Genomic DNA, 10820 nt, shown 5'->3' on the forward strand with positions numbered 1-10820 from the left:
TTCAAGCTAGGGCACAACGTGTGTCCAGGGCTGAGTGTCTCTTTGGTGGCAGCTTAATCTCAGACTGGCCTAAACCAGCCACGAAACCACAGCCTCGTATGCTTTTCTTAGTCTTTGGATTCTACTGCAGGGACAAGATCTAAGACCTGAGGTCCCCTGCTAAAGCCAAGCAGAACAAGATATGGTATTGCCAGTCTTTTTAAGGAAAAGGACAAGGAGGGAAAACTGCCCCAGGGAAATAAATGTCCCCTTGCTTTGTCTCTTAGAAATATCCTTAGTGGATCACGTTTATGACAGGAACTTCCAGAAGCACTTCAGGAGCTCAGGAACACAGGTCTCCTCACCAGGTCAAAAAGTGAGTTTCATACTGTGAGGTTGGCTTCAGGTAGCTCAGTGAATGTCGACAGTTTTGAAGAAGTCTGGGTTTGTGTTTGCCCTCTTAAGCTCTGGCATAAAGGTTTGGTTTGGTTTTATTCAGACAACTATCATGGCGAAGGTACCTCACTGCTAAATCCTGTCTGGAGACAGGGAGCCTGTCTTTAGTACGAGGTAGCCACAGGTTTTCCCTTCTAAGCATAAAAACCTGTGTCTCTTATCGTATGAAAGAGTTGTTCCACAATAAAACCACAGTGAAGACAAGGTTCTTAAGTTTTACCAGAGGAAAACTCACTGAAGTCAGCCTCACACGGGGTACAGGGCTGATCTTAGTGAATTTACCTTATGGCAAAACTAAACCACATTGCCTGTGCTGTGCTTTTACCTCTGGCTACACAAGCATTTTGCCTGTTGGTGGGGAGGGGAGGGGGGTAATAGAAAGCAGCAATATAAAGACAGTTTAGGTCCAGCCAGCGGTCTCTCCTTGCCTATTTTATGGCACAATAAGGCTGTCTTGGTCTCTGATGGTATTTTTGCAGCCCAATTGCGAATTTGCGTTAATTATCCATCAGCAAAAGCTACGGTTTTTTTGCCTGTAAAGATATCCTCGGCAAAACAGGGCTGCAGCTCAGGCAGAGGGCAGGAAAGCCTCCACGAGGGGATTGCTGCTAAGACACCCCTGTGCATGCAGCACGTACATCTGCATTCTTAGACACATTAGCGTCAGAAACCCCAGAACACTGGGAACTTAGTGTGGGCTAAGCTGTAATGCTCGCTCTCTGTGCAGTGCTGTTATCCTGTAATTTTGCCTCAGGACAGGCTTAGCCAAGTCTGCATACGTTTATCCGTATGAATAGCAAGTATTTCAGGGAAAGCAGGAAGCAAACCAGGTGGGTTTGCCGGCCGGGGGAGTCATGGTTGTATTTACAAGGAGTGAGCACGTATTGAGCGCCTTGCTCCATATTCCCTTGTTATTTACACGTCCAGCTGGTTTTTGCAAAGATGCTTTCCCGGGCTTGTTGCTTGAAGCCTGCCTGTTGCTGTCACGGGGAGGCTTGGGATGGTGGGCCACACCGGTTTTGAGTATGTCAGTTTAGCTGCTGTTCGCCTGCTATGGAGGGTAAATGTACTTAGGAGCCTTCTCCCTCTTTCACCCCTCCACTTTTTTTTTTTTTCCCTTTTGGTTGAGGACAGAGGAGCCTTTGAAAGCTTTTGATAAACTTATGTAATTGGGTATGTTTTCCAAAGCACGGCTCTGTTCTTTCCGAGGGCTTAGCTAAGAACATTATTCCGATTCTTCTCTAGGCCTTCAAAAGTGCCGATCCTTTCAAACATGTGCAGTGTGAAGGATTACAAATTTGTTTTTCAAAGGACCCCAAATCCCTGCTGCTTTCATCAGTTCCCCTCCTTGTGCCCCCAGTTTTCCTTTCCCTCCACCAGCCCTGTAGCCTGAGCTCCAAGCCGCAGGACACCGACACTCCCTCCTCTCCTGTCCCTCCACCTCTCACTTTTTCTTCTTCTTTTCAGCTTTCCCCTCCCCATCCATAGCCCCCAATATTTTTTATATGCAAACAAAAGTGCAGAGAAGTATTGCCATGGCAGCAGTGCCACAGTGGGCCCTCCCCTCCATGTGGATGAGAGCTCTAAACTTGTAAAATAATGGCCTGAAAAGAACAGGAAGGGGACAGCTTGAGGCAGAGAAAGAGAGCGAGGGAGAGCGCAAAAGCCATGAAAAGTGGGACAAAACCATTGGAAATGCATTCAGGCTTACATCACCACCCTTTCCCACAGTGGTCATTCACTTCGGAGGCTCCAGTGTCCATTCACTGTCTTAAAGCTAGCTTTCTAGAGCCCTGGGAGACCATCTTTCCCGGCCTGAATGCCTTTTTTGTTGTGAAACAGTGAACTGTTTCTGAAGCCCTGCATAAAGGGCTGAGTAATTCACTGCAGTTGCCAGGAAGTCTGAGCCACTTGTGAGCTAACAATAGTTAACTTTATCTGCCGGCCCGGGCCCCCCTTCCAGCTGTAGGTCCCGAATTCTAATAAGGGCTTTACTCATGCCTCTGAGGTTATGGTAATATTTTATACATCTTTTTTCATTAAGACACAGTCATAGCTACTGTTGAGGCACCGGAGGCAAGTGCTGTCGATTGACGAAGGGGGGTGGAGAAAGGGGGGAAAAGAAGGAAAATAGGTTTTTATATCAGGCAGGCAGTTTGGCCATTTTACACTAGAAATATAAACTGGGTTTGGGGGAAACCGGGGAATGTAATTTTTTTAAAAATCGCATTAGAAACCCCAGAGTCAAGCAAGACCTTATGATTGTTTTCTATCTGTGAAACAGCCTCGGCTTTTCATATCTCGGGGTTGTTGTTTTTATTTTTTGCTCTCCTTCTTCTCTGTCCCTGCACTGCAGGCGTGATGGTGACAGGGAAGCGGGTGAATCATGAGGGAAGTAGATGAATTTATTTGCGTTTCCCTTTTAATCCGGATTTGGATGTTGATGCTCAGAAGAATTCTGCACGGTGACAGCACAGCTGCGGATAAGTGGTGACACAAACCAGTGATTCATGCAGCCGTCCTGCAACACCGATAACCACGGCGTGCCTTTGAAAGATGTGGATCATCGGTTTTCTTCTTTACCTTCTGAACTAGTTGCTTTCCTGAGAACTAATGAAGTCAAGTTCAGTGCAAGAAAGGTTCTAAATTACCCCTTTGGCCTCTGATGCTTTGGAAAAGAAAAAAAAAAGATATTGCTTATTCCTCGCTTTTAAGCAAATGATCATTCGGAGTGGAATTTATTTCAGAGCATCGCTGTGAACATTCCTGTTCAAGGTAAAAGATGGCACAGCTTGAACAACTCTTCCGTGTCTTCGGTGTACATGTCTTGCTCGCTGTGCCTTGAGAAATAGCATTAGAAACGCCTGGATGAAAATAAAAGCCCATCTTTCAAAGTTCCACTCAATACTTTATTAATGTTTATAAAAAGTGATTGAAAGATGCATACAGGTTTTGTAAAACTAAACCACAGAGATGTACTTGATATATTCCCCTAGCACAGCAATACTGTTGCCTTGATCTGTACTCATGACACCAACTGATGCCAGTGGGAGCTGCATATGTTGTGCGTGAGGTCACTACAGGGTCGCTGCATAGTAAATAAGTTGCTTGGCTTTTTGGGTAAGTTCAAGTATTGAATCGCTTTCATATCTTCTCTCCAAGTGACCTTTACCAGGGGGGAATACCATGCTCTGATGGAGTGACAGATTTGAACTGGCCCTTTTCCTGTCTAACAGCGGTGACTTCTGAACTTCGCTGTGGGTTTGTCTTGACAAGAATGAAAAGCTGCTTTCAGAGGGTGGAGGCTCACAAGCCACGCATTGTGTGTGCACACACATGGGCGCGCATACATCCCCCCCTCCCCAAATTCTCTTTTTTCCCCTAATCCAGATGAACTGAGAGTCAGGCATCAGATGGCAGAGCCCACAGGTAGCAGGCAGAGGGGAGAGCAGGGATGCGGGAGAGCCATTTTACAAAAGACATTTATTAATCATGAACTAACTATAAAGTCATCGAAGCCACCCCGGTGGCCCTGACTGAAAGCTCTGATCTGCTGGTAGTGCAACTTTCAGAGCTCTCTCAGCATGGACCTCTTCTGCTCTTGAGCTGAAACACATGAGCTGAAGCTGACTGTGTTCTATTTTGACAACCCATTTAAATAAAATGAATTTATTTGCTAATCCTTGGGTGGGGAGAGGGGGGGAGGGAATATAAATTAGAGAGACTAAGAGCACACAATGGAGAGAAAAGGAATCCAGCTTTCTAATTTACAGTGACCTTCAGGATTCATCGTAAACCTTTAGTAGCCCCAAATGAACATTTCATCTTATCCTGGAGTTAAGTTTTCATGCGTGTAAAAAACCTGACTGCTTTTTTACATGTCCAAATGCAGACCAAGCTGGTTTGAAAGCCATGACCTGTGATGTGAACTTAAAATTTGTCCCTGAATATATCGTTTTGCTGCATGTGTCTGTATGATGTAATTGCTCTCTAATCTCCCTTGCAGACCACTAGCCTTGACTAGATGGAACATGATTTCATTCTCTCACTCCATTGGGCTATCTACCCACTTAAATGTGCAATACAGAGGAATCACCACCAGTTTGGGGCCTGATAGGATGCCAGAAAAAAAACCCCAAACCCCAAACCAGAAAGGGTTAAAGAAATACAGTAGCACTCCTATATTGCACACTGATAGGCAGGATTTCTTCTGGAAAAAGACAGTGACTGAGATTTTTTTTTCCTTTTTAGATAACCAGGCCAAACATTTTGCACCCTGTGTTGTTAAACCTCAAAACCTCAGCTATGGAGTTACCTGGGATGGAGCCTCTCCACAGCTTTTACGTTTAACTTGTCCTTTCAACTTCCATAAAGCACTCCCTTTGATCTTAGTGCCCTACTTGGCCCTTTTGGCTCCTAATGCTTTGTCCTCCGCTTTTAGTGACTTCCTTTTTTTTTTCTGTTTCTAAGCCTGGTCTCTCTTTCCTTCTGTTCTGGCAAACCTGTCTCTCACTCCCCGAGTTTTCATTATTTAGTGGGATTCTTTCTTCTCTTCTGCCACCTGGGCTGTGCCTTGCTTGTTCTTGTTCACTCCCCCTTCAAAGGCTTCTTTGTTTCCAAGCCTCTCCTGTTGGACTCAGCTTTCTTTTTTATAAGAAAGTTCTGACTCAGAAAGCCTCAGCATCCTGTCAAGGACCCATATTAGCTCCTGGTGAGTGTGTCCTACAGCCCTAGAGCTGCTCAGAGCTACCTTGGGATCCAAAACTCTGTGAAGAACAAATAGCTAAGAGCACACAGCTCACTCAGACGGTGCTCTGCTCTTCTCCTGACAGCCTCTGCCCTGGAAGCGGTGAGGCAAGAGATGCTCCATATTCATAGGACAGGTTTGACTTGCCGTGAGGCTCCTGCGTGAGAAGATCCGACAGCTTTCCACCCATTTGTGTCATGGGGACAGCATGACACCACAGAAGGTGAGCTGTAAGAGCAGACTGGAACTTTGCCGGACTAGTTCTTCCACTGGACAGCAATGGAAACCCAGGCTTAAGAGAGATCTCTGCCGAACCAGAAATAGCAGGGGATCCTTAGCAGTGGGTGACACCGAGGGCCACAGCATTCCTCCTCGCTCTTTTCCTCATGCAAGGGCTGAGGAAAGGCAAATGTTGTGAAAGCTGGAAGAGAACTGCACATGTGTATAAAGAGATGTTTCATGCCTACGCCAATTCTCAGCCAGGATCTCTATCACAAGATACAGTCGAGGCAGGTGAAAAGGCCTTTCCTCTTTTTACAACCTTAGAGAGTAAATATTCTAAAATAAATCTGCAGAAGAGACGGCAAACCCGATGCAAGTCTCTGTGATACCCAGCACCAGCATACCAAAGTCACCAGCATGAGCCCAACGTTTGGAATTTGCCTGTTCATTAGCTGGATTGCTCCATTTTGACGGTGCACTGGTTTAGCACTGATGTAGCACCTTCACAGTCAAACTCTGTGAGCCCAGTTTGAAAGGCTGTAAGCATTTCCTTCAGGTGGCCAGGCAAGCAAAGCAAAATGAAAGCTGCTGGTGGGTGAAAAGAGTAAAAAAACAGGATAAGAGAGTGTGATATTTCTCAGACCCACACTGAGAATGCTGTAGGAATCCTAAAGAACACAACCAAGCTGAAAAAAGAGAGGAACATTTTTTGGCTGGAGTTGGTGCAAACAATTACTGTGCAAGCACCGGGTAGGCCTGCGTCTTTTTTTTTAATGGCTCAGAGAATAGATTTGGCCTCAGGGTAACGGGAGGCAACTCCTTTTTCTATTTTTTAATGCTTGCCTGTCTGTGTAACACAACCAGAAAACTTCATTTCTGCACTGGGAAATGCCACTTAAGAATCGAGCCATCGGTCCTTCATTCAGAGACCTGATGTTTGTCCAGCTATTCTCGCAAGTCATCTTTGCCAGAGAAGTCTGATTTCAGCTGCATGTGTGTCTTTATCTTTTCTGCAGCAGGAAATATTAATCACTAAATCTGATTGGTCTCACTGCTGCTTACCCCAGGGCAGCTTTTTTGGCTTATGAAAACTGGTGTCAGTTGACATTGTCATCCACATGGCTTGATGAGTAACAGCCGAAGCTGAGCTATTTCCATTTTAACTAGACAATAAAGCACAGAAGCTGATAAACGCTGAGGTAGGGTAGATTTCAGCAGGGAGGTTTTATGAAATGAAGTTTTCTCATTGGCCTCATACCCATCCTATTACTGGAAATGGAGCTGCCTCTGCTCATCCTTTTAATGTTTTTATTAAGAGATCTCATCAAAAGACAGGAGAAGACTGTGCAGCCAACTGAGAAAATTAAGGGGGAAAAGTCTTATTGTTATATAAAAGTCCCTTCCTCCCACTTTCGCAGAGCTGTTCTTGATCCTTTCAAAGCAGTCTCCCTTCGAGAAAAGAAGATGCCGTTAGCTCAAATCATACAAAGGAGAAATTACAACAGTTAGTCTTTTATGTTAATATTTTAGTCCATTAATGCCATTATTATTTATCTAGCACAAACTGAATGCTAGGGGCTTTTCAGATAGCAAACTCCATGTCCCGATGTACGGTGTACGGGTGATCCATGCAAGAGGATGTGTGAGTCGGCATCTAATTAGGTTCTGGCCTGCACCTGAGGAGATGGGCACTGGGATCCCAGCCCTGTGGAACAGGGGTAAACACACTTTCCAAAGTTGCTGGGCTCTGAGCTTTGAGGTGTGAGGCCTATCTCTCAGCCCGTTATTTTCCTGCTGGCAAAAGAGAAGCCACTATGCTTTGTCGCTGTGCCTTTAGATTTAAGAAGGTGTCAGGAAACGCAGTTTCCCATGTAGATAAGGACTACTTAGCATTCTGTGACATGCTCTCATTAGAGGCCTCCGTGTACCGCTACAGCATGATACCTCAATAAATGCATTTCTTCCTCTGCCAGAACACTTTTTGATTTTCTGTACTCGGTTCCACAAACAAGCAGTGAAATTTCACCTGTATTTTTAACAAGTTTGTTCCATGCCTCCTTCTAAAGTTCCTTTTTTCCTTTGAAGGATGAATATTTTAAATTAAACAGAGAGAAAAGGCAAGGAGCAAGCTGAAGGATAAGGGAATGTCTTACAACACTTAGGATGAAGTTTACTGTAATTTCCTCCAATTTTTTCCCCTCTTGTGCTTTCTTGGAGAGAAGTTTGAATGGGAAGTTGGGCAGGGTTGATTCTTGATTTCTCTGAATACCACTGTAGAGGAAAATTCACTACACTTAATCGCATAAGCAATTGCCTAAGCAGGCAATCCTTTCTGCTCTCAATAGATAGGATTTTCTAAGCTGATGCACTCACCTGTCCTCTAACAAAGTTTCTGGGAACTGGAGATAAGAGGTTGGTCTGGTCCAGAGGGTCTTCTCTGTTTTGTATGGAAGGACTGAGGCTACACTCCTCTGTAGGGTCACTGCCGCACATCCACGCTTCAGAGAGACCACTCGGTGATGAACAGAAGCAGCAGGTTAAAGACAGGGTAGAAAGGGCAAAGTAGCTGCATTTCTTCTTACCTTTCCCACCTGCCCCCTGTACATTCCAAAGCAGAGATGACACAGGTGCAACAGAAGGGGACTCCTCTTTGCTTTTTTAGGAGTATCAGGGCTGGTCTGGATGAGCTGGGAAGAGCCTTTCGGTGTGCCCTGGGGAATCCCTTGGCTCCACAGGCAGCAAAATGCTCAACAGTGATGTACCTGAGCTTGGGTTTCACACAGCCCTTTCTGAAGCCATGTGCCTGTGTGACATTGTGCTTTAAAATACGACATTAAAGACCTTGAGACCTAAGGCCGTGCGTAGGCATTTCTGTGTTGCATTTGTTTTGGCTGGCAAGCAAGAAACTGTGAGCATCCATAAGGTTAAGAACCTTGACGCGTGGCCAGTCATCTCTCACCCCCATGCCAATCCCCCTGGGATCAGCTGCTCACATACTGGGGGATATGGGGCTGGGGCTCAGTGGCCCTGGACACACCGCCTCTATATGCGTCTAGGAGATACAGGCATGTAAACACATAGCCTCTGCCAGAGCTGAACGCCTCTGAAGTCTCTGGGTGTATAGTGCAATTCAGAGTTTGGTTTAGCTCACACAAAGAAAAGGCCCAGCAAAGATGTTTGGTTTGGGACCCCTGCCTATAACTGTGCCACACCATAGTTTTGGTCCAAGTATATCTCTCTTTCTGGCTGCAAATCTAATCCTCCTTCATACACAGGTTGAAGCCTGTGGGCACACATGGGCGAATGCAGAGATGTCTCTGGGGAAGGCAGGCAGTCAAGTGGGGAATCCTGCACGTTGGGAGCCAACACTGAGCCCAGCTGATGAATAAATAAAGGAGTGCTGGCTTTTGACGGTGCCAATTTCTTAACCTTTGGGATCATTAACGACTTCTCCCTTCCACTGGAAAAAAAGCCAGCAGTTCCTGCATTTTTCTGAGACACAAGCAAAGCATTTAGCACTACAAATAAGCTCATAATTTGACAGGCAAAATGCCAGGAAAAGTGAAAGCAGATTCCTCCCTCCAAGGCCCTGAAGATCTTAGTGATCCTTGTTTTTTTCAAATGCTATTTCCTTTTTGTTTAATCACAGGTTCGGGTCAAGACATTCTTCAAAATATCATGCCCTGTCCATGTGCATTTTCTTAACCTTACGGATGCTCACAGTTTCTTGCTTGCCAGCCAAAACAAACGCAACACAGAAATGCCTATGCACGTACAGAGCAGTCACTGAGTAGCTCTCATTTTTAATTTACCTACAGATGATGTACCATCCATCCATCTTTTTTTTTTTTTCCTTATGTGCAAAGCCAGCATCCACAAGACTTGGCATAACAAGTATTCGAGAAGCTGTATTTGCTGTGAAACTAATCAAAAGGAATTAGCTACAGTATGTGAACAATAACTTTAGGTGGCAGGGCTACAAATAGAGCTGAGGCTGATAAAGGCCACAGGCAGCCAGAATATTCAAGCCCCTTGAAAATGAGATAATGCTGTGTCTCCCCAAGAGACTCCCAGCCAAGAAGCCCGATGGGTTTTCATAAGGGCTGGGGAAGCTAGTGGCACCCTGGGATAGGGTCCGCCTGCCCCGGGCTTCTTGGTGGAGAGGAGCCTTTGGGTGCTCTCTCAGGACTGACCCAAGAGGATGGGACTGTTGTCCTTCCCCTACCCGCTCTCTGAATGACCAGGCTTCCCCATCACGGATGGCCATCCAGCCCCACAGAGACACGATGCTTTGGCACAGGTGATGTCCCAGCACTCTCCTCATCCAGGGAGGTGGTTCAGGGAAGACAGTAACACAGCATGGGGCTTCTCTGCCTTTCTGTGGGACCGATGCCGCTTCAGAGGAATTTGCATCAAGTCACAGTAAGTGAAATTCTGACTGAGTATAGGGGAAAAAGATCACTGTGAGAGTGGCTCAGTACTGAAGCAGGTGCCCAGCAAGGTTGTGGGCTCTCTGTCCTTGGAGACAGTCAAAACTCACCGGACAGGCCTAAGAAACCTGCTCTAAGACTAAAGTTAGCCGTGCTTTGAGAGGGGTGTTGGACTGGAGACCTCCAAGGGCTCCTCCAGCCTAAACTGTGCCACGATTCTATGACAGGGAAGGACAAAGTGAGCCTCTTCGCCCTTCTCTTCTCTTCCCAATATACACCTTTTGGATTGGCACTTGGCTGCTCTTCTCCTAGGAAGATGAGGTTTGAAGGTAACCCACCACTCCATGTACACACCTGATTTTGAGGAGAAGCTCACGTCCTGGTGGCAATTTTATGCAAATTTTTTGAAATGAAATGACTTGTTGAAGATTGTGCAGTACATTGGCAGCAGAGCGTGACTGTGCCCTGGTAGTCTGAGCACTAATGTTTTGTAGCCAGAGGACACGCGCTTCCCTAGTCCCTCTGAGGAAAGGAAAGGAACATTTCTGTGGGCAGCTTCTGTGAGGAACCTGTCGCCATGGTGAAATGCCAGTTGTGATTACACTATGTAAACCTCCTGAAATCCACGTGTCAAGTGGCAAAAAAATTAACCTTAAAATTAACCCCTACCAATCGCATTAAAGGGAGAAGAATGACATATTTAATTTTGCTTAGTACTCACCAGGGAGGGAATGGACTCCAGCCTTGTTCATTAATATTTAATAAAAAACTTATTAATTTTCTTAAATAAAAGGTTTAATGCCTGACTTACACCTACTTCTTGGATCCCAGTGGAACTCATCTTCTTTGTTATCAGCTTTTGCATTTGCTCTTGGGATCTTTAAAAAAAAAAAAAAATCTGTTTTTTCCTCCTCTTCTTCACAATGAATCGCAGAATCATAGAATTGTCTAGGTTGGAAAAGACCTTTAAGATCATCAAGTCTGAC

This window comes from Egretta garzetta, unplaced genomic scaffold (assembly GCF_000687185.1).
Source record: "Egretta garzetta isolate BGI_Z169 unplaced genomic scaffold, ASM68718v1 scaffold388, whole genome shotgun sequence".
Taxonomy (NCBI): Eukaryota; Metazoa; Chordata; class Aves; order Pelecaniformes; family Ardeidae; genus Egretta; species Egretta garzetta.